Source organism: Eriocheir sinensis, chromosome 13 (genome assembly GCF_024679095.1).
Source record: "Eriocheir sinensis breed Jianghai 21 chromosome 13, ASM2467909v1, whole genome shotgun sequence".
Classification (NCBI taxonomy): Eukaryota; Metazoa; Arthropoda; class Malacostraca; order Decapoda; family Varunidae; genus Eriocheir; species Eriocheir sinensis.
Window position 1 is genome coordinate 23,704,954 of NC_066521.1, and position 22,330 is coordinate 23,727,283.

A 22,330-nucleotide genomic window follows, 5' to 3' on the forward strand; every position below is an offset into this window, starting at 1 on the left:
GGGAAGGAGAGGGAAGGAAAGGGAAGGGAAGGAAAGGGAAGGAAAGGGATGGGAAGGAAAGGGAAGGGAAGGGAAGGAGAGGAAAGGGAAGGAAAGGGAAGGGAAGGGAAGGAAAGGGAAGGAAAGGGAAGGGAAGGAAAAGAAAGGGAAGGAAAGGGAAGGGAAGGAAAGGGAAGGGAAGCAAAGGAAATGGAAGGGAAGGGAAGGGAAGGAAAGGGAAGGGAAGGAGAGGAAAGGGAAGGAAAGGGAAGGGAAGGGAAGGAAAGGGATGGGAAAGGATGGGATGGGAAGGAAAGGGAAGGGAAGGAAAGGGATGGGAAGGGAAGGGAAGGGATGGGAAGGAAAGGGAAAGAAAGGGAAGGGAAGGAAAGGGAAGGGAAGGGATGGGAAGGAATTTCATCTTTTCATTTTTCTAATATACATGAACACATTAATTAATATTTTCTTTTATTTTTATTTCCTCATTTCTTGGGGAAGGGAGGGGATGGGAAAGAAATGGAAGGGAAGGGAAGGGAAGGAAAGGGAAGGAAAGGGAAGCGAAGGAAATGGAAGGAAAGGGAAGGGAAGGAAAGGGAAGGAAAGGGAAGGGAAGGAAAGGGATGGGAAGGAAAGGAAGGAAGGAAGGAAATGGAAGGGAAGGAAGGAAGGAAGGAGAGGAAAGGAAGGAAAGGAAGGGAAGGAAGGAAGGAAAGGGATGGATGGATGGGATGGGAAGGAAAGGAAGGAAGGAAAGGGAAGGAAGGAAGGATGGGAAGGAAGGGAAGGGAAGGAAGGAAAGGGAAGGGAAAGAAGGAAGGGAAGGGAAGGGAAGGAAGGAAAGGGAAGAGAAGGAAGGGAAGGATGGAAGGAATTTAATCTTTCATTTTCTAATATACATGAACACATTAATTAATATTTTCTTTTATTTTTATTTCCTCATTTCTTGGGGAAGGGAGGGGATGGGAAAGAAATGGAAGGGAAGGGAAGGGAAGGGAAGGAAAGGGAAGGAAAGGGAAGCGAAGGGAAGGGAAGGGAAGGGAAGGGAAGGAAAGGGAAGGAAAGGGAAGGGAAGGAAAGGAAGGAAGGGAAGGAAGGAAAGGAAAGGAAGGGAAGGAAAGGGAAGGAAGGGAAGGAAGGAAGGAAGGAAATGGAAGGAAGGAAGGAAAGGAAGGGAAGGAAAGGAAGGAAAGGGATGGGAAGGAAAGGAAGGAAGGAAAGGGATGGGAAGGAAAGGGATAGGAAGGAAAGGGAAGGGAAGGGAAGGAGAGGAAAGGGAAGGAAAGGGAAGGGAAGGAAAGGGAAGGGAAGGAAAGGGAAGGAAAGGGAAGGGAAGGAAAGGGAAGGGAAGGAAAGGGATGGGAAGGGAAGGGAAGGGATGGGAAGGAAAGGGAAAGAAAGGGAAGGGAAGGAAAGGGAAGGGAAGGGAAGGGAAGGGAAGGAAAGGGAAGAGAAGGGAAGGGAAGGGATGGGAAGGAATTTAATCTTTTCATTTTTCTAATATACATGAACACATTAATTAATATTTTCTTTTATTTTTATTTCCTCATTTCTTGGGGAAGGGAGGGGATGGGAAAGAAAGGGAAGGGAAGGGAAGGGAAGGAAAGGAATTTCACCTATTCATTTTTCTAATATACATGAACACATTAATTAATATTTTCCTTTATTTTTATTTCCTCATTTCTTGGGGAAAGGAGGGGATGGGAAAGGAAGGGAGGGGAAGGGAAGGGATGGGAAAGGAAGGGAAGGGAAGGGAAGGAATTTCACCTTTTCATTTTTCTAATATACATGAAAACATTAATTAATATTTTCTTTTATTTTTATATCCTCATTTTTTTTTTTAATGATTTCTTTCAGTATCTTCATTATCTTTCTTTTTTACATTCACACTTTTCTTTGATTAGATATCTTTTATTTCTTTTTTATTTTTTTCAATGATCACATTTTCCAATTACATTCCTCATCTATATTTTTCTGACCTCTCAAAATCTTAATTAATTCCTTTTTCTTCATCTATTCTTTCTTTCTTTATATTTATCAATTATTCACTGTGTCATATTTGCTGCTTTTCTGATATAATTCCTTCTTTCTATTATCATTTACATTATCCTCTGCTCTCTTTTATCCCTTAGGTTCCCCCAGGCACCATGGGGCACCAGGGGAAGACATAGTCCAGGGGGCAGCACTAAGTCCCCCAAGACTAAGTTATCAAGATGAAGTTTGACCCGAGGTGACCTGGACCAGCCCCACCCTACATCGGCATGCCTGCTCAACGCCTGTGGAAGGGAAGGAAGGAAAGGGAAGGGAAAGGATGGGAAGGGAAGGGATGGAAAGGGAAGGAAAGGAAAGGGAAGGGAAGGAGAGGGAAGGGAAGGGAAGGGAAGGGATGGAAAGGGAAGGGATGGGAAGGGAAGGGAAGGAAAGGGAAGGGAAGGGAAGGAAGGATGGAAAGGGAAGGGATGGAAGGAAGGGAAGGAAAGGAAGGAAGGAAAGGGAAGGGAAGGAAAAGAAAGGGAAGGAAAGGGAAGGAAAGGAAAGGGAAGCAAAGGAAATGGAAGGGAAGGGAAGGGAAGGGAAGGAAAGGGAAGGAAAGGGAAGGGAAGGGAAGGAAAGGGATGGGAAGGGAAGGGAAGGGAAGGAAAGGGAAGGGAAGGAAAGGGATGGGAAGGGAAGGGAAGGGAAGGAAAGGGAAGGGAAGGAAAGGGAAGGGAAGGGAAGGGAAGGGATGGGAAGGAATTTCATCTTTTCATTTTTCTAATATACATGAACACATTAATTAATATTTTCTTTTATTTTTATTTTCATTTCTTGGGAAGGAGGGATGGGAAAGAAATGGAAGGGAAGGAAGGAAGGAAGGGAAGGAAAGGAAGGAAGGAAATGGAAGGAAAGGGAAGGAAGGAAAGGGATGGAAGGAAGGAAGGAAAGGAAGGAAGGAAAGGAAGGAAAGGGAAGGAAGGGAAGGGAAGGGAAGGAAGGGGTAAATGGAAGAGAAGGGAAGGGAAGGAAAGGAAGGGTTAAAGGAAAGGGAAGGGAAGGAAAGGGTAAATGGAAGGGAAGGGAAGGAAGGAAGGAAGGAAGGAAAGGGGAAGGAAGGGAAGGATGGGAAGGAAAGGGGAAGGAAGGAAGGAAGGGAAGGGAAGGGAAGCGAAGGAAAGGGAAGGGAAGGGAAGGGAAGGGATGGGAAGGAATTTAATCTTTTCATTTTTCTAATATACATGAACACATTAATTAATATTTTCTTTTATTTTATTTCTCATTTCTTGGGGAAGGAGGGATGGAAGGAAGGAAAGGGAAGGAAGGGAAGGGAAGGAAGGAAGGAGGAAGGAAGGAAGGGAAGGAAATATACATGAACAGGGAAGGAGGGAAGGGAAGGAAAGGAAGGAAGGAAGAGAGGAAGGAAGGAAGGAAGGAAAGGAAGGGAAGGAAGGAAGGAAAGGAAGGAAGGGAAGGAAAGGGAAAGGAAGGGAAAAGAAGGAAAGGGGAGGGAAGGAAAGGAAGGAAGGAAAGGAAGGAAGGAAAGGAAGGAAAGGAAGGAAGGGAAGGAAGGAAGGGAAAGGAAGGAAGGAAGGGAAGGAAAGGAAGGAAGGAAGGAAGGAAGGAAAGGGATGGGAAGGGAAAGGAAGGGAAGGAATAGGAAAGGAAGGAAGGAAGGAAGGAAAGGGATGGGAAGGGAAAGGAAGGGAAGGAAAAGGAAAGGAAGGGAGGGAAGGAAAGGGAAGGAAAGGGATGGGAAGGAAAGGGAAGGAAAGGGATGGGAAGGGAAGGGAAGGGATGGGAAGGAAAGGGAAAGAAAGGGAAGGAAAGGGAAGGGAGGGGAAGGGAAGGGAAGGGAAGGAATTTCATCTTTTCATTTTTCTAATATACATGAACACATTAATTAATATTTTCTTTTATTTTTATTTCCTCATTTGTTGGGGAAGGGAGGGGAAGGGAAGGAAAGGGAAGGGAAGGGAAGGAATTTCATCTTTTCATTTTTCTAATATACATGAACACATTAATTAATATTTTCCTTTATTTTATTTTCATTTCTTGGGAAGGAGGGAAGGGAAGGAAAGGAAGGAAGGGGGAAGGGAAGGGAAGGGAAGGGAAGGGATGGAAGGGAAGGAATTTCATCTTTTCATTTTCTAATATACATGAACACATTAATTAATATTTTTATTTTATTTCCTCATTTCTTGGGGAAGGGAGGGGATGGGAAAGAAAGGGAAGGGGAAGGGAAGGGAAGGAAAGGGAAGGGAAGGAAAGGGAAGGAAGGAATGGGAAGGAAGGAAGGGAAGGGAAGGGAAGGAAAGGGAAGGAAAGGAAGGAAGGAAAGGGAAGGAAAGGGAAGGAAAGGGAAGGAAAGGGATGGGAAGGAAGGAAGGAAGGAAGGAAAGGAAGGAAGGAAGGAAAGGGAAGGAGGGAAGGAAGAAGGGAAGGATAGGAAAGGAAGGAAGGAAGGAAGGGCAGGGAAGGAAGGAAGGAGATAGGGAAGGGAAGGGAAGGAAAGGAAAGGAAAGGAAAGGAAGGGAGGAAGGAGTTAGGGAAGGGAAGGGAAGGGAAGGAAAGGATGGGAAGGAAAGGGAAGGAAGGAAGGAAGGAAAGGGATGGGAAGGATGGAAGGGAAGGAAGGAAAGGAAAGGGAAGGAAGGAAGGGAAGGAAGGAAATATACATGAACACATTAATGGAAGGAAAGGGAAGGAGGATGGGAAGGAAAGGGGGAAGGAAGGAAGGGAAGGAAGTAAGAAGGAAGGGAGGAAGGGGGAAGGAATTTCATCTTTTCATTTTTCTAATATACATGAACACATTAATTAATATTTTCCTTTATTTTTATTTCCTCATTTCTTGGGGAAGGGAGGGGAAGGGAAGGGAAGGAAAGGGAAGGGAAGGGAAGGGAAGGGAAGGAATTTCACCTATTCATTTTTCTAATATACATGAACACATTAATTAATATTTTCCTTTATTTTTATTTCCTCATTTCTTGGGGAAAGGAGGGGATGGGAAAGGAAGGGAGGGGATGGGAAAGGAAGGGAGGGGAAGGGAAGGGATGGGAAAGGAAGGAAAGGGAAGGGAAGGGAAGGGAAGGAATTTCACCTTTTCCTTTTTCTAATATACATGAACACATTAATTAATATTTTCTTTTATTTTTATTTCCTCATTTTTTTTTTAATGATTTCTTTCAGTATTCTTTGGATCATCACAGTATCATCTTGCATTTCCCTTCATTATCTTTCTTTTTTTTACATTCACACTTTTCTTTGATTAGATATCTTTTATTTCTTTTTTTTATTAACTGTTTTTCAATGATCACATTTTCCAATTACATTCCTCATCTATATTTTTCTGACCTCTCAAAATCTTAATTAATTCCTTTTTCTTCTATTAACTCTGATTTATCTATTCTTTCTTTCACTTCCTTATATTTATCAATTATTCACTGTGTCATATTTGCTGCTTTTTCTGATATAATTCCTTCTTTTTCTATATTATCATTTACATTATCCTCTGCTCTCTTTTTATCCCTTAGGTTCCCCCCAGGGCAGCACCATGCGGGGGGCAGCACCAGGGGAAGACAGCATTGGCCAGGGGTAGTCCAGGGGGGCAGCACTAAGTCCCCCAAGACTAACTTACGGCTGCTCCCTCAAGATGAAGTTTGACCCGAGGTGACCTGGACCAGCCCCACCCTACATCGGCATGCCTGTGACTCAACGCCTGTGGAAGGGAAGGGAAGGGAAGGAAAGGGAAGGGAAAGGATGGGAAGGGAAGGGATGGAAAGGGAAGGAAAGGAAAGGGAAGGGAAGGAGAGGGAAGGGAAGGGAAGGGAAGGGATGGAAAGGGAAGGGATGGGAAGGGAAGGAAAGGGAAGGGAAAGGAAGGGAAGGGAAGGGATGGAAAGGGAAGGGATGGGAAGGGAAGGGAAGGGAAGGAAGGAGAGGGAAGGAAAAGGAAGGGAAGGGAAGGGAAGGGAAGGTAAAGGATGGGAAGGGAAGGAGAGGGAAGGGATGGGAAGGGAAGGAGAGGGAAGGGAAGGAAAGGGAAGAATAAAGAAAAAAAAAAGAAAAAAGAAAAATAGAATTGCCCTGGAACAGAAGAAGCAGAAGAAGAAGAAGAAGAAGAAGAAGCAATAAATAAATAGTCGACAGAAAAAAAATATTAAAAAAACTACTACACAAAATAATAATAATAATAATAATAATAATAATAATAATAATAACACTACTTCTATTACTACTACTACTACTACCACTACCACTACTACTACTACTACTACTACTACTACTACTACAACAACAGTGCGAACCCCCCCCCCCCCCCCTGGCACCCACTTCTACAGCCTCCTTTGCAGTGCCAGTGACCAGGGACAGCAGGTACACGGATGCCACAAGTGCCGGCCCCTCCACCAGCTCCACCGCCAGGCTCCAGAGTGCCGTCCTGAAGGTGTGGCCCAGGGGGAGGCTGAACTCTGGCCCCAGGGACGTTGAGGGAGTTTGGGTCACCCGTGGGAAGGAGGAGGAGGAGGAGGAGGAGGAGGAGGAGGATTTTATTTATAGTGGTCTATGTTACTATTGCTACCACTTTTTTAAACTTTATTTTGGTGCTGCTACAGCGCTGAAAGGCTTTTTTGAGGTGCGGGCCTCCTGGGCAACCCTAGACGGTTAATGGTGCAAGCGAATTTTATTTATAGTGACTGCCATGTGACTCTTGCTTGGCCAATGCTTCAAATATTTTTTTCCTTGCTGGCTATAGTGCTGGCAGGCTCTCATGAGGGGCCCCATGGACAACCCCAGGCCGTCAGTGGCACAAGCGAATTGTATTTATAGTGGGTGTCGTTGTGTGTGACTCTTGCTGGGGTTAACGACTCCTTTGTCCCCAAAGGCCAGGGTTGACTGAAGGTCTGGGGGTGGGGGGGGGGATGGTCTCACTCAGTAATGCTTAGAAATTGTCAGTGGGACTCTAACCTGGGTCCTCGGGCTCACCATATCGCTTGCTAACCACTCAGCCACCACCACCACCACTACTACTACTACTACTACTACTACTGTTGCTACTATTCTAACTATATGACCCTTGCTGTATGAAAGAGAGAGAGAGAGAGAGAGAGAGAGAGAGAGAGAGAGAGAGAGAGAGAGAGAGAGAGAGAGAGAGAGAGAGAGAGAGAGAGAGAGAGAGAGAGAGAGAGAGAGAGAGAGAGAGAGAGAGAGAGAGAGAGAGAGTGAGAGAGAAAGATAGAGAGAGAGAGAGGAGGAGGAGGGAGGGAAAGGTAGAAAGGAAAGAGAAAGAAAAAAGAAAGGAAGGAGACAAAATAAAAAAAAAATGATTCCTTTCCACTAACAGAAAGAAAATGAAAAGGAAAATAATGGAGAGAAGAGACACAACTTTGATAAACCTGGAGCTGGAAGGGAAACAAAAAGAAGAAAGGAGAAACAGGAGGAGAAAGAGGAAAGATTAAGCTATTTTTTGCCATAGGAAGAAAGAAAAGAGGAAGGAAGGAAAGTGAAGAAACAACCTTGAAAGAGACAGAACACATACCAGTCAGGCAGGCTTGGGGTACCTCAGGGGTCATCTGGGTCAAGGGGAAGGTCACCAATCTCTCCCTGGGGCTTGTGGCTCCAGGAAAACACCTCCAGGACTTCAAGCTAAACCTGTAGGATGTGAAGGATGCATACAGAGATGGTTTGTTCCTCGGGTTGACTGACTGAATGGTATCTAACAATTCAAAGCTATGTGGCAACCTTAACTGACTGACTGGTTGACTGACTGAATGGTATCTAACAATTCAAAGCTATGTGGCAACCTTAACTGACTGGCTGACTGACTTCTTAAACGATTCCTAACTTGCTTCTACCCATTCACAAGCCTCGTCAGCCATTGCAAGTCCCTGAAATTAGCAAACCTGACGTTACCTTAAAGTCTGGAAGCTAACAAGGACCTCTAACACCTAACGTCTGCTCCCCGAGGTTTATTTAATATTATAGCAACTCACAAGACTAACTATTGCTTGTACCAATCCCCAAGCCTTGGCAGCCACTAACACTCCCTGAAATTATCAATTGGAGAGGCTCTGTAGACACAAGCCCAAAGGCTGACTCCAAAACACCATCTTACGCATATTTCTGCAGCAAACAAAGCCGACAAAAATTAGAAAAATGCAGAAACAATTAACATATTAAACCAGGAAAAGCAAAGACCCAGCCAGTGAGTGTTGTGAAGAGTAGGAGGAGGAGGAGTAATTGAGTGAAGGAGTGGAGACAGGTAAGGGATGGAGTAACTAAGTGATGGCTGTACTATTCCCCTTTAACCCCTTCAATACAAGCAGACAAAACATAACCTCCATGCCATATCCTGGTTTTACAGACTACGTAGAATAGTCCAATGACCATGACGCACATACAGCGTCTCTAGGATATGGTTCGAGAGATGAAATGACTCATATACTGCGTCATGGTACTGAAGAGGTTAACCTGGCAGCAGCGGGGATCATGTTTCTTAATGGTCCCTCTAAGCGAGAAAAATGAGAAAAAAATAATCACTCACACAAACCATTTCATAATATATATCAAAGCATTTGTGATCAGATTATGCATCATCTATTTTTTGGGGTTTATATCATGGCACAAATTTGGCCCTTCGCTGCTACTGGGTTACCGTGAGTGAGTCAAGACGCCTCTCCACCCGAAGGTGATCTCTCTTTTGTTCACTCTTTACTATTATGGGAGTGGTGAGTAGCAAGCTTTTTTTCCTACACTGTTTTTGTTGCCCTTGAGCCGTCTCATATGCCTCCGTGGTCTAGTGGTCACCGTACCTGCTGGCCACTACTCCGCGTGCTGGTTGATAAATGGGTACCCGGGGAAACCTGGGGAAGGTAAACTGTCATAACCCGGATGTCACACTAGCCGGGGTAATGAGCTCCCTCCCACCACAGGCTCAATGTCACGGAGATGAGCACTGAGGCCATGCGCAGTTATAGTGTATGCCCCCAACTTTACCTTGAGCCGTCTCCTTTGCTGTAGTAAAAAAAATGATTACTCTGGCAAGTCTGAAGCCACGGGACAGTCCACTCACACACCCAACGGAGAGCGTGGAAACACACACTCGCTAAAACTTATGTCGCAAGCGAGCCTGAAGGGGAAGTTTGAGGGTGGTCATTTCATACAACACTCACCTTACAGGCACACACCATCCTGCCTCTCTCCCCCTTCTCCCTCCCAGAAAACATATGAATATAAAAAAAGTTGTGTTGAGGTAAGTGTATTTGTCTTTATACAAAGAAGGATGGACGCCACACAGCAGCCCCTCAGGAGGATGTCGCCTGCTGCTGTCCATGGGAAGGCGTCCTCAGGCACCTGAAATCACAATGCAGAGAGTGCCACCTTACTCGTCAGCAACAGAGGCAGTGTGCGCTGAAGACACGCTCAACACACACACTCACTAACACAACCACCTCTACCAAAGCCTTGTTGTCACCAGGCTCAAAACACTAGTACCCACCATAGAATTACTAACACAACCACCTCTACCAAAGCCTTGTCAAACTACCACCACACCCCAGAACACTTCCTGCCCATGGTGCCCCACACTGCCTGGCACCCCAGAACACTTCATGACACCTGCACACACTGCCCATGGTGCCCCACACAGCCTGGCACCCCAGAACACTCCCTACTCCAGTGCCCAAGGAATATGAAGGAAAAAAGAGGAAAATTGAAGGAAAATGGAGGAAAGAAGAGGAAAGGAAAAAGAGAGAGAGAGAGAGAGAGAGAGAGAGAGAGAGAGAGAGAGAGAGAGAGAGAGAGAGAGAGAGAGAGAGAGAGAGAGAGAGAGAGAGAGAGAGAGAGAGAGAGAGAGAGAGAGAGAGAGAGAGAGAGACAACAGAAGAGAGAGAGAGAGAGAAACACACACAAGGAATATGAAGGAAAAAGGAAAATTGAAGGAAAATGGAGGAGAGAGAGAGAGAGAGAGAGAGAGAGAGAGAGAGAGAGAGAGAGAGAGAGAGAGAGAAACACACACAAGGAATATGAAGGAAAAAAAGGAAAATTGAAGGAAAATGGAGAAAAGAAGAGAGAAGAGAGAGAGAGAGAGAGAGAGAGAGAGAGAGAGAGAGAGAGAGAGAGAGAGAGAGAGAGAGAGAGAGAGAGAGAGAAAAAAACACACAAGGAATATGAAGGAAAAAAAAAGAGGACAATTGAAGGAAAACGGAGGAGAGAGAGAGAGAGAGAGAGAGAGAGAGAGAGAGAGAGAGAGAGAGAGAGAGAGAGAGAGAGAGAGAGAGAGAGAGAGAGAGAGAGAGAGAAACACACACACAAGGAATATGAAGGAAAAAAAAAAAAAGAGGACAATTGAAGGAAAACGGAGGAGAGAGAGAGAGAGAGACACACACACACACAAACACACAAAGAGAAAAAAACAAAAATAAATAAATATAAAAGCAAATAAATAAGTACCATAAAGAAAATCCCTAGTTACCCTTGCAATGATGTGTCCCATATGCTTGAACATGTATTGGAGCAGCAGGCGGTTGGCGGTTGGCAGGCGGTTGATCAGCTGGCGCATGGCCTCGGCGCGCTCCCCGGGGTTAGGAATCATCGCTATGTCCTCAAAGTGTGGCATCATGTCCGACGTCAACACTGGCTCCGGCAACTCCCTGCAGAACGGTCATTTTTATTATTATTATTATTTTTGTTATGTCCGACGGCATCACTGGCTCCGGCAACTCCCTGCAGAATGGTGATTTGGATTACCAAACCTTATCTAACCTTACCAAACCTAATCTAACCTTACCAAACCTAATCTAACCCTACCTGACCTAATCTAACCTTAGCAAACCTCATCTAACCTTACCTAACCCAATCTAACCTTACCTAACCTAATCTAACCTTACCTAACCTAATCTAACCTTACCTAACCAAATCTAACCTTATCTAACCTAATCTAACTTTACCTAACCTAATGTAACCTTACCAAACCTTATCTAACCTTACCAAACCTAATCTAACCTTACCAAACCTAATCTAACCCTACCTAACCTAATCTAACCTTACCAAACCTAATCTAACCTTACCTAACCTAGTCTAACCTTACCTAATCTAACCTTGCATAGCCTAATCTAACATTACCAAACCTTATCTAACCTTATCTAACTTAATATAACCTTACCTAACCTAATCCAACCTTACCTAACCTAATATGACCTTGCAAAACCTTAGCAAACCTAATCTACCCCTACCTAACCTAATCTAACCTTACCAAACCTTACCTAACCTAATCTAATCTAACCTTACACACACACACACACACACACACAGAAACGGCAAAAGATAGAGAGAAAAATAGAAAAAAAAATCACATATTTATATTGCAGTTGCTAGCACTGGAGCAATTGAGTGTGTTGGGTGTGATTTTGGATGAATTCGGTGTGTTGGGTATGATTCTGTAGTAATTTGTTTTGTGTTGATGTGATTTCCTAGGAGTCTGGGTCACTTGCATGGGTATATTAGTGAGCCTGGATGCAGTTTGACCCTTCCTCTGAACCTTGAACCTGTAAAACACTCGTGAAGGCCTGATTGACGTCCTTTTTAAGCTTTGGGAATAGGTTATGTGCGGCACCCCAGAGACAAAACAATGACTTGAGGCACTCACTCATTAATGAAGACTAATGAAAAGTGTAATAATTCCTGCGATGGTCAAATAGTAGCTTTAAAATAAGGTCAAACACTCACAGTCCAGCGGCGCCCTCAGACCGGGCATGGCGCCGCATTACTGAAGTGGTGAGAGAGAGAGAGAGAGAGAGAGAGAGAGAGAGAGAGAGAGAGAGAGAGAGAGAGAGAAAAACAAAAATAAATAAATATAAAAGCAAATAAATAAGTACCATAAAGAAAATCCCTAGTTACCCTTGCAATGATGTGTCCCATATGCTTGAACATGTATTGGAGCAGCAGGCGGTTGGCGGTTGGCAGGCGGTTGATCAGCTGGCGCATGGCCTCGGCGCGCTCCCCGGGGTTAGGAATCATCGCTACATCCTCAAAGTGTGGCATCATGTCCGACGTCAACACTGGCTCCGGCAACTCCCTGCAGAACGGTCATTTTTATTATTATTATTATTATTATTATTATTATTATTATTGTTATGTCCGACGGCATCACTGGCTCCGGCAACTCCCTGCAGAATGGTGATTTGGATTACCAAACCTTATCTAACCTTACCAAACCTAATCTAACCTTACCAAACCTAATCTAACCCTACCTGACCTAATCTAACCTTAGCAAACCTCATCTAACCTTACCTAACCCAATCTAACCTTACCTAACCTAATCTAACCTTACCTAACCTAATCTAACCTTACCTAACCAAATCTAACCTTATCTAACCTAATCTAACTTTACCTAACCTAATGTAACCTTACCAAACCTTATCTAACCTTACCAAACCTAATCTAACCTTACCAAACCTAATCTAACCCTACCTAACCTAATCTAACCTTACCAAACCTAATCTAACCTTACCTAACCTAGTCTAACCTTACCTAATCTAACCTAATCTAACCTTGCATAGCCTAATCTAACATTACCAAACCTTATCTAACCTTATCTAACCTAATATAACCTTACCTAACCTAATCCAACCTTACCTAACCTAATATGACCTTGCAAAACCTTAGCAAACCTAATCTACCCTACCTAACCTAATCTGACCTTACCAAACCTTACCTAACCTAATCTAATCTAACCTTACACACACACACACACACACACACACACACACAGAGAAACGGCAAAAGATAGAGAGAAAAATAGAAAAAAAAATCACATATTTATATTGTAGTTGCTAGCACTGGAGCAATTGAGTGTGTTGGGTGTGATTTTGGATGAATTCGGTGTGTTGGGTATGATTCTGTAGTAATTTGTTTTGTGTTGATGTGATTTCCTAGGAGTCTGGGTCACTTGCATGGGTATATTAGTGAGCCTGGATGCAGTTTGACCCTTCCTCTGAACCTTGAACCTGTAAAACACTCGTGAAGGCCTGATTGACGTCCTTTTTAAGCTTTGGGAATAGGTTATGTGCGGCACCCCAGTGACAAAACAATGACTTGAGGCACTCACTCATTAATGAAGACTAATGAAAAGTGTAATAATTCCTGCGATGGTCAAATAGTAGCTTTAAAATAAGGTCAAACACTCACAGTCCAGCGGCGCCCTCAGACCGGGCATGGCGCCGCATTACTGAAGTGGTGAGAGAGAGAGAGAGAGAGAGAGAGAGAGAGAGAGAGAGAGAGAGAGAGAGAGAGAGAGAAAAACAAAAATAAATAAATATAAAAGCAAATAAATAAGTACTGTTACGAATGTGCTGTATGTGAATGATTGTATGTGTAATGTGATGAAATTGTAGCATGATGCAATGTTAGCTCAGCATGGTGCAACTCTACTTGTTGGGACAAGAGAGACAGAGGGGAGCCCGGGGCCTCCGGCCGCCGGGCAGGAAGTGCTGAGTCGAGCAGTGGGGGAGCAAGGGTGGCTGAGGAGTTGTAGGGGAGAAGACGCGTGTCTGGGCTTGAGGGAGTGTTGAGCTGCTCCGCTCGCGAGCTGTGTGCATCCGTGTGTGCGTGTCTGCCGTGCCCCTGTACTGTGCCTGATTAACTGTTCTGTGCCCTTGAAAGTTGCTGTACTGTGTACTGTGTGAGGAACCTGTCATTAAACTAGAACTTAGTGTTGAACGTGTATCCTTTGTGCCTCTGCCTCGTTCTCTCCTCCCCTCGGTGTGCGGTGTGGGCCGCTGTGAGTGACTGGTGCCCGTGTGGTTGTTCTGGTGAGGATCACGCCACCTGCCTGCCCGTGTATGGTGTGTGGTAGGGGGGGTGGCGTAACATTTGGTGTCAAAGGAGTGGGATAAGTGAACAGTGAAGCGCGCCGAGTGTCATGGCGTCCCCCAGTGATCGCCGTGAGGGTGAGGAGACGGGCAAGGCCGAGGCTGACCCGGGTGAGGTGAAGCCGGGCCAGATGGAATTGTTCGCTGCCATGCTGGCCAGTATGAGGCAGGATTTGGATCAGAGGGCAGACGAGAGGGCACGCGAGCAGGCTCGGAGGGCAGAAGAGAGGGCAGACGAGAGGGCTCGCGAGCAGGCTCAGAGGGCAGAAGAGAGGGCAGACGAGAGGGCTCGCGAGCAGGCTCAGAGGGCAGAAGAGAGGGCAGACGAGGGCTCATGAGCAGGCTCAGAGGGCAGAACAGAGGGCAGACGAGAGGGCACGCGAGCAGGCTCGGAGGGCAGAAGAGAGGGCAGACGAGCAGGCACGCCATCTTGCCGATATCCTCCAGAGCAGTCTCTCGTCCCTGAAGGCGGAAACCCAGCAGTACACCGACAAGGCCTGCGACAGCGTTAAGAGTGAACTGCTGGGAGAGGTGCAGACTCTGAAAGGCGAGGTCCAGGGCCTGAGGGAGGAGGTGGAGGCGGAGAGGCGGTGGCGAGAGCTGGCAACGTCACGCGGGGAGGAACAAGCGTCACGCGTGCTGGCGGCAAGCACCAGGGTGACGGACTTGCTGGGGTCCTCATGGGGCCCCTGGCAAGAACCCTGGGCCCTCGCAGCGTTGTGTCAGAGCCAGCAGCTGCCAGGAGGTTGGGGAGCCATCGGAGCTGCCCCTTGGGTCCAACTGGCGCCGGAGTCGGACCCTCACCCCGCCTCTCTGCCGCCGTCGCCGCCCTCTCCATGCCGGCCGGCTAACAGCCCACGTGCTCCGCTTTCCCCATCCAGCCCTCGGCTTCCCGCCGTTCGGGGAGGCGCAAGCCGGCGGAGTATGACGGGAAGGTGGCCTGGGAGGCCTATGTTGCCCAGTTTGAGATGCTAGCTGCTGCCCAGGGCTGGGACGAAGCTGAGAAGGCGCTGCAGTTGGCAACAGCGCTTCGGGGCCCAGCTGTGGAAGTGTTGGGGCACCTGCCGCCGCCCAACGTGCCTCTTACGGGAGCATGGCGGAGGCCCTGCGGCGTCGTTTCGGGCACCACCGCCAGGTCGAGGTGTACTGGGCCCGCCTGAAGAAGCGGATTCGAGAGCGAGGCGAGACGCTATCGCAGCTGGCCCTGGACATGGAGGCGCTGGTAAGAAGGTCGTACCCCGCGACCCCGGAATAGATGATCTTGGTTCTGGCCCGCGATATCTTTGTTAACGCCCTGCAGGACTAGCAGCTGCTGATCTACGTCAAGCAGGCGCAGCCTGGGGATCTGCAGGTGGCGCTGGCGAGGGCCTTGAAGTTCGAGGTTTTCCTTAATACAACGAGCGGCCTAGGGGCCCCCAGCCCGCCGTGACCTCCGGGCCGGAATGCGAAGTTGTAGAAGAAGGCGACGTCGAGGAAGGAGAGCCCGGACGGTTTTCTCGGCTCGTGTTGGGGCTGTGGCAAGAAGGGCACATGCGCAGTCGTTGTCCGAGGGAGCGAAGGACGCGTTCCCTTGATCGACTGAGTTCGAGCGCCTGCCTCAAGCCAAAGGAGGTAGTGCAGGCGGAAACCCGGACAGGCTGGAGAAGGGCCGAATCCCAGCCGTCAGTCCCCGGGCCCCGACTTGCGTAAGCTGCCGCCGGATAACCAGTGCGATGCAGGTGGAGGGCTCAGTGGACGGAAGCCATGCCGCCTGACAGTGGACACCGGGGCTGAGAAGACCTTGGTGCGGCCTGATATGCTGGCCGCCACGCGACTCCCAGACGCGCCACAGAGGCTGTGCGGCGTCACGGGGCACTGCCTGCAGCTCGAGGGGCCAGTGGAGGTTCGTATCAGCGTGGGCAGCGCTGTGGAGCGCCTGCCGGTGTATGTCGCCAGTCGGGACGAGCCGTGTCTGCTGGGCCTCGACTACCTGATGCAGGGCGAGGCTGGTGCCGACCTCGGACGGAAGCTGGAGAGGGTGCGCGGACAGGTGCCTTTGGTTCCGGAGGTTGGCTGTGCAGAGCTAGTCGCAGCTGAGCGACTGCACCTTGCCCCGGGGATGGAGGCCAGGGTCCGGTGTTGCCTGTCTAGCGCGATGCCAGCGGAAGGCATGGCGGAGTCCACGGGGGGCCTGCAGCTGACCGATGGTGTGGCAGTCGGACGGAGTCTCGTTGAGGCGGGGGAGGAGTTAGTTACGGTGCTGGTGGCTAACTTCTCTATGAGGCTCAGAAGGTACCCGCTGGTGCCAAGCTGGACTGCTGTGAGGAGGTGGAGCGCCCGGAAGAGACGTCAGGGAGCGCGGAGTTGGCCACTGTGAGGCTGCTGCCCGACTTCCTGAAGGATTTGGCGCACCGGAGCGCCGCTCACCTGACAGAGGCGCAGACGGAGAAGGTGCACTACACCCTGGCTCGGTGCGCGGATGTGTTCAGCGGGGGTGGTTTGGACCTGGGCCGCACGGGGTTGGTGAAGCACAGCATCAACACGGGAAATAGTGCGCCCATCAAGAACCCGTCCCGACGTATCGTACCAGCCAGGCGGGAGGAAATGCAGCGCACTGTCAACGAGCTGGCGGCGCAGGGGGTGATTGAGCGGTCAGACAGTCCTTGGTCCTCAGCGGTAGTCCTGGTTAAGAAGAAGGACGGCACGCAGCGCTTCTGTGTGGACTACCGGGCGCTGAATGATGTGACTGTCAGGACTCTTACCCCCTGCCTAGGATCGACGACACGCTCGACGCACTGGTGGGGGCCAGGTGGTTCTCCACACTCGACCTGAAGTCGGGTTACCACCAGGTGGAGATGGCAGAGGAGGATAAGCCGAAGACCGCTTTCTCTTTCGGGCAGGGTTTGTGGCAGTTCAACGTCATGCCCTTTGGTCTCTGCAACGCCCCTGGCTGTTTCGAGCGCCTGATGGAGAGGGTGTTGGAGGGCCTGCAGTGGAAGACAGCGCTCGTCTACATCGATGACGTCATCGTCTTCGGGAGCACCTTCGAGGAGGAGCTGGAGCGGCTGGAGGAGGTACTACAGCGGCTGAGGAAGGCCACCCTCAAGCTCAGCCCCAAAAAGTGTTCGCTCTTCCAGCACGAGGTACCGTTCCTGGGGCATGTCGTCAGTCGGGACGGCGTGTGCACCGACCCGCAGAAGGTGGCAGTGGTGGAGAAGTGGCCCGTTCCCACCAATGTGGCGGAAGTTAGGAGTTACCTGGGCCTGTGCACGTACTACCGCCGCTTCGTGCAGGACTTCGCCAGCGTGGCAGCCCCTCTCCACCGGCTCACCAGGAAAGGGGCGTGCTTCCTGTGGGACGAGGAGTGCCAGGCCGCGTTCGACGGCCTGAAGAAGGCACTGGTGGAGGCACCGGTCCTGCCTTACCCGGACCCGAAGCTTCCCTACCTGTTGGACACCGACGCCAGTGCCGAGGGCGTCGGGGCGGTCCTGTCACAGGTGAAGGACGGAAGGAGCACGTCGTGGCCTACTACAGCGCCAAGTTCAGTAGACCTGAGCGCAACTACTGCGTGACGAGGAAGGAGCTGCTGGCGGTGGTGAAGAGTCTCGAGCACTTCCACCCGTACCTATACGGCGCTGAGTTCACCGTCCGGACCGACCACGCTGCCCTGCAGTGGTTGAAGACGCTGAAGGCGCCGGAGGGTCAGCTGGCGAGGTGGTTGGGGCGTCTCGAGCAGTATAACTATCGCATCGTCCACCGCCCGGGTCGTGTCCACAGCAACGCTGACAGTCTGAGTCGACGCCCGTGTGAGGCTGGCTGCTCACACTGTGCCCAGAAGGACTCTGACCCTCTGTGCCTCCGCCTGCAGGTGCTAGCGGGCGTCGCTGAGGGGGATGACAAGTGGCGTAAGGCGCAGCGTGAGGACGCTGATCTCGCTCCCATCATCCAGTGGCTCGAGGCTGGCGGGGAGCGCCCCGGCTGGGAGGCAGTGGCGGTGGAGAGCCCCGCCACCAAGTGCCTAGTAGATCAGTGGGAAACTTTGCGAGTAGACGAGAGAGGTGTGTTAGTAAAGCGCTGGGAGGCGTTGAGCGGCGTGGGTGGTGACGCGTGGGTTGTAGTAGTGCCCCGAGCCTTGCGCGCTGAGGTGCTGAGGGAGTTACATGCCGGGCTTACCAGTGGCCACTTGGGCGAGAAAAAGACCCTGTGCCGTCTCCGTCAACGCTTCTACTGGGTGGGAATGCGAAGTGACGTGTCCGAGTGGTGTAGAGCGTGTGACGTGTGCAGTGCAAAGAAGGGCCCCAACAAGAGAAACCGAGCTCCGTTACAGGTGTACTGCGTTGGGGCGCCCATGGAGCGGGTGGCCGTGGACATTGCCGGCCCGCTGCCTCTCACGCCACGGGGTAACCGGTACATCTGTGTGGTGATGGACTATTTCACCAAGTGGCCCGAGGCGTATGCACTCCCTAACCACGAGGCCGAGACCGTGGCGGGCGTGCTGGTGAATGAATTCTTTACCCGGTTTGGTGTACCCGCGGAACTGCACTCTGACCAAGGCCGTGAGTTTGAGTCCCGAGTGTTCCGGGAGTGTTGCGAGCTGTTGGGGGTGCGCAAGACCCGGACGACGCCTCTCCATCCGCAGTCTGACGGCATGGTGGAGCGCTTCAATCGGACCCTTGCGCAACAGCTGGCCAAGTATTGCGGGGAAGGCCAAGAAGACTGGGACGTCAAGCTGCCCGCTATGTTGATGGCGTACCGGTCCGCTGTGCATGAGGCAACGGACTACACGCCCGCCCGCCTTATGTTCGGCCGGGAGCTAAGGCTACCGGTGGATTTGGCCACGGGGCGGCCCCCCGACGTGAGCTTGCCCACCGTCACCTCTGGCTTCGCAGCGGCACTGCAGGAAAGCCTGGCTGAGGTGCACCGACGCGTACGGGGCAAGCTCAAGGTGGCAGGCCAGGCCATGAAGGAGACATACGACCGGCGCATGAGGGACGTGAGGTACTCCGTGGGTGACAGAGTGTGGCTGCATAACCCCCGCCGTAAACGAGGGCTCTCGCCGAAGCTACAGAGCCCCTGGGAGGGGCCGTACACGGTGGTGGCAGCCCTCTCTGACGTCACCTACCGGATTCGACGGGGACGAAAGCGCCCGTCTGTTGTCCACGTGGACCGGCTGTGGGGTTACCACGGTCCAGGGCGCTACTCCTGGGGCCACGGTGAGGAAGGAGAGGACGTAGGCCCCAGCAGCAGCGACGAGGACGTGTCAGAGGTTGACCACGGGGCGAACGAGAACATGGGCGGTGCGGGCGAAGCGGCAGATGTCAGTGACGACCCTGAGCAAGTACCTGGGGCCGACGACGCGGCTCTGGGTGCCACCGCCTGCCTGCCGCCGCCCGCATCCCAGCGGCGCCCTCGGCGAGAGAGGCGTCGGCCGGGATGGTTAAGAGACTTTAGTGATGTCCCAGGGGACTGATTAGTTTGATTAATTTCATGTTTTGTTTGTTGAATGTTGGGGCAGCCGGGTCGACTGCCTTCTGAAGGGGGAGATAGTGTTACGAATGTGCTGTATGTGAATGATTGTATGTGTAATGTGATGAAATTGTAGCATGATGCAATGTTAGCTCAGCATGGTGCAACTCTACTTGTTGGGACAAGAGAGACAGAGGGGGCCCGGGGCCGCCGGGCCGCCGGGCAGGAAGTGCTGAGTCGAGCAGTGGGGGAGCAAGGGTGGCTGAGGAGTTGTAGGGGAGAAGACGCGTGTCTGGGCTTGAGGGAGTGTTGAGCTGCTCCGCTCGCGAGCTGTGTGCATCCGTGTGTGCGTGTCTGCCGTGCCCCTGTACTGTGCCTGATTAACTGTTCTGTGCCCTTGAAAGTTGCTGTACTGTGTACTGTGTGAGGAACCTGTCATTAAACTAGAACTTAGTGTTGAACGTGTATCCTTTGTGCCTCTGCCTCGTTCTCTCCTCCCCTCGGTGTGCGGTGTGGGCCGCTGTGAGTGACTGGTGCCCGTGTGGTTGTTCTGGTGAGGATCACGCCACCTGCCTGCCCGTGTATGGTGTGTGGTAGGGGGGGGTGGCGTAACAGTACTATAAAGAAAATCCCTAGTTACCCTTGCAATGATGTGTCCCATATGCTTGAACATGTATTGGAGCAGCAGGCGGTTGGCGGTTGGCAGGCGGTTGATCAGCTGGCGCATGGCCTCGGCGCGCTCCCCGGGGTTAGGAATCATCGCTACATCCTCAAAGTGTGGCATCATGTCCGACGTCAACACTGGCTCCGGCAACTCCCTGCAGAACGGTCATTTTTATTATTATTATTATTATTATTATTATTATTATTATTATTGTTATGTCCGACGGCATCACTGGCTCCGGCAACTCCCTGCAGAATGGTGATTTGGATTACCAAACCTTATCTAACCTTACCAAACCTAATCTAACCTTACCAAACCTAATCTAACCCTACCTGACCTAATCTAACCTTAGCAAACCTCATCTAACCTTACCTAACCCAATCTAACCTTACCTAACCTAATCTAACCTTACCTAACCTAATCTAACCTTACCTAACCAAATCTAACCTTATCTAACCTAATCTAACTTTACCTAACCTAATGTAACCTTACCAAACCTTATCTAACCTTACCAAACCTAATCTAACCTTACCAAACCTAATCTAACCCTACCTAACCTAATCTAACCTTACCAAACCTAATCTAACCTTACCTAACCTAGTCTAACCTTACCTAATCTAACCTAATCTAACCTTGCATAGCCTAATCTAACATTACCAAACCTTATCTAACCTTATCTAACTTAATATAACCTTACCTAACCTAATCCAACCTTACCTAACCTAATATGACCTTGCAAAACCTTAGCAAACCTAATCTACCCCTACCTAACCTAATCTAACCTTACCAAACCTTACCTAACCTAATCTAATCTAACCTTACACACACACACACACACACACACACACAGAAACGGCAAAAGATAGAGAGAAAAATAGAAAAAAAAATCACATATTTATATTGCAGTTGCTAGCACTGGAGCAATTGAGTGTGTTGGGTGTGATTTTGGATGAATTCGGTGTGTTGGGTATGATTCTGTAGTAATTTGTTTTGTGTTGATGTGATTTCCTAGGAGTCTGGGTCACTTGCATGGGTATATTAGTGAGCCTGGATGCAGTTTGACCCTTCCTCTGAACCTTGAACCTGTAAAACACTCGTGAAGGCCTGATTGACGTCCTTTTTAAGCTTTGGGAATAGGTTATGTGCGGCACCCCAGAGACAAAACAATGACTTGAGGCACTCACTCATTAATGAAGACTAATGAAAAGTGTAATAATTCCTGCGATGGTCAAATAGTAGCTTTAAAATAAGGTCAAACACTCACAGTCCAGCGGCGCCCTCAGACCGGGCATGGCGCCGCATTACTGAAGTGGTGAGAGAGAGAGAGAGAGAGAGAGAGAGAGAGAGAGAAAAACAAAAATAAATAAATATAAAAGCAAATAAATAAGTACCATAAAGAAAATCCCTAGTTACCCTTGCAATGATGTGTCCCATATGCTTGAACATGTATTGGAGCAGCAGGCGGTTGGCGGTTGGCAGGCGGTTGATCAGCTGGCGCATGGCCTCGGCGCGCTCCCCGGGGTTAGGAATCATCGCTATGTCCTCAAAGTGTGGCATCATGTCCGACGTCAACACTGGCTCCGGCAACTCCCTGCAGAATGGTCATTTGGATTACCAAACCATATCTAACCTTACCTAACCTAATCTAACCTTACCTAACCTAATCTAACCCTACCTAACCTAATCTAACCTTACCAAACCTAATCTAACCTTACCTAACCTAATCTAACCTTACCAAACCTTATCTAACCTTACCAAACCTTATCTAACCTTACCAAACCTAATATAACCTTACCAAACATAATCTAGCCCTACCTAACCTAATCTAACCTTACCAAACCTAATCTAACCTTACCTAACCTAATCTAACCTTACCTAACCTAATCTAACCTTACCAAACCTTATCTAACCTTACCAAACCTAATATAACCTTACCAAACCTAATCTAACCCTACCTAACCTAATCTAACCTTACCAAACCTAATCTAACCTTACCTAACCTAATCTAACCTTGCATAACCTAATCTGACCTTACCAAACCTAATCTAACCTTATCTAACCTAATCTAACCTTACCTAACCTAATCCAACCTTACCTAACCTAATATGACCTTGCATAACCTTACCAAACCTAATCTACCCCTACCTAACCTAATCTAACCTTACCAAACCTTACCTAACCTAACCTAATCTAAACTTACACACACACACACACACACACACACACACACACACAGAAACGGCAAAAGATAGACAGAAAAATAGAAAAAAAATCACTCATTTATATGCGTAAAGGCTGCTACAATTGTGGTGAGTTAAATCACGGACAATCCACGTGCAGATACGACCACAAAATCCGATGCACTTCCTGCCACAGATACGGCCATAAGAACAGACTGTGTAAT

At 49.1% G+C, this 22,330-nt stretch overlaps 1 protein-coding gene across 9 annotated transcripts in view; it reads right to left on the minus strand.

Moving 5' to 3' along the window:
• LOC126998250 (ralA-binding protein 1-like) overlaps positions 1-22,330 on the minus strand; it is a 67,810-nt gene that overhangs the window by 33,997 nt on the left and 11,483 nt on the right. The window contains exons 4-5 of one of the 9 annotated variants that reach the window (XR_007752729.1): positions 21,340-21,517; positions 9,190-9,300 (exon numbers count right to left, since the gene is read on the minus strand). The gene's annotated coding sequence lies outside the window, so the exon portion shown is untranslated. Of the gene's footprint in view, positions 1-9,189; positions 9,301-10,638; positions 10,672-12,080; positions 12,114-20,138; positions 20,175-21,339; positions 21,518-22,330 lie in introns of those variants that run through there. The other 8 variants (XR_007752738.1, XR_007752737.1, XR_007752736.1 and 5 more) reach the window with 8 other exon arrangements.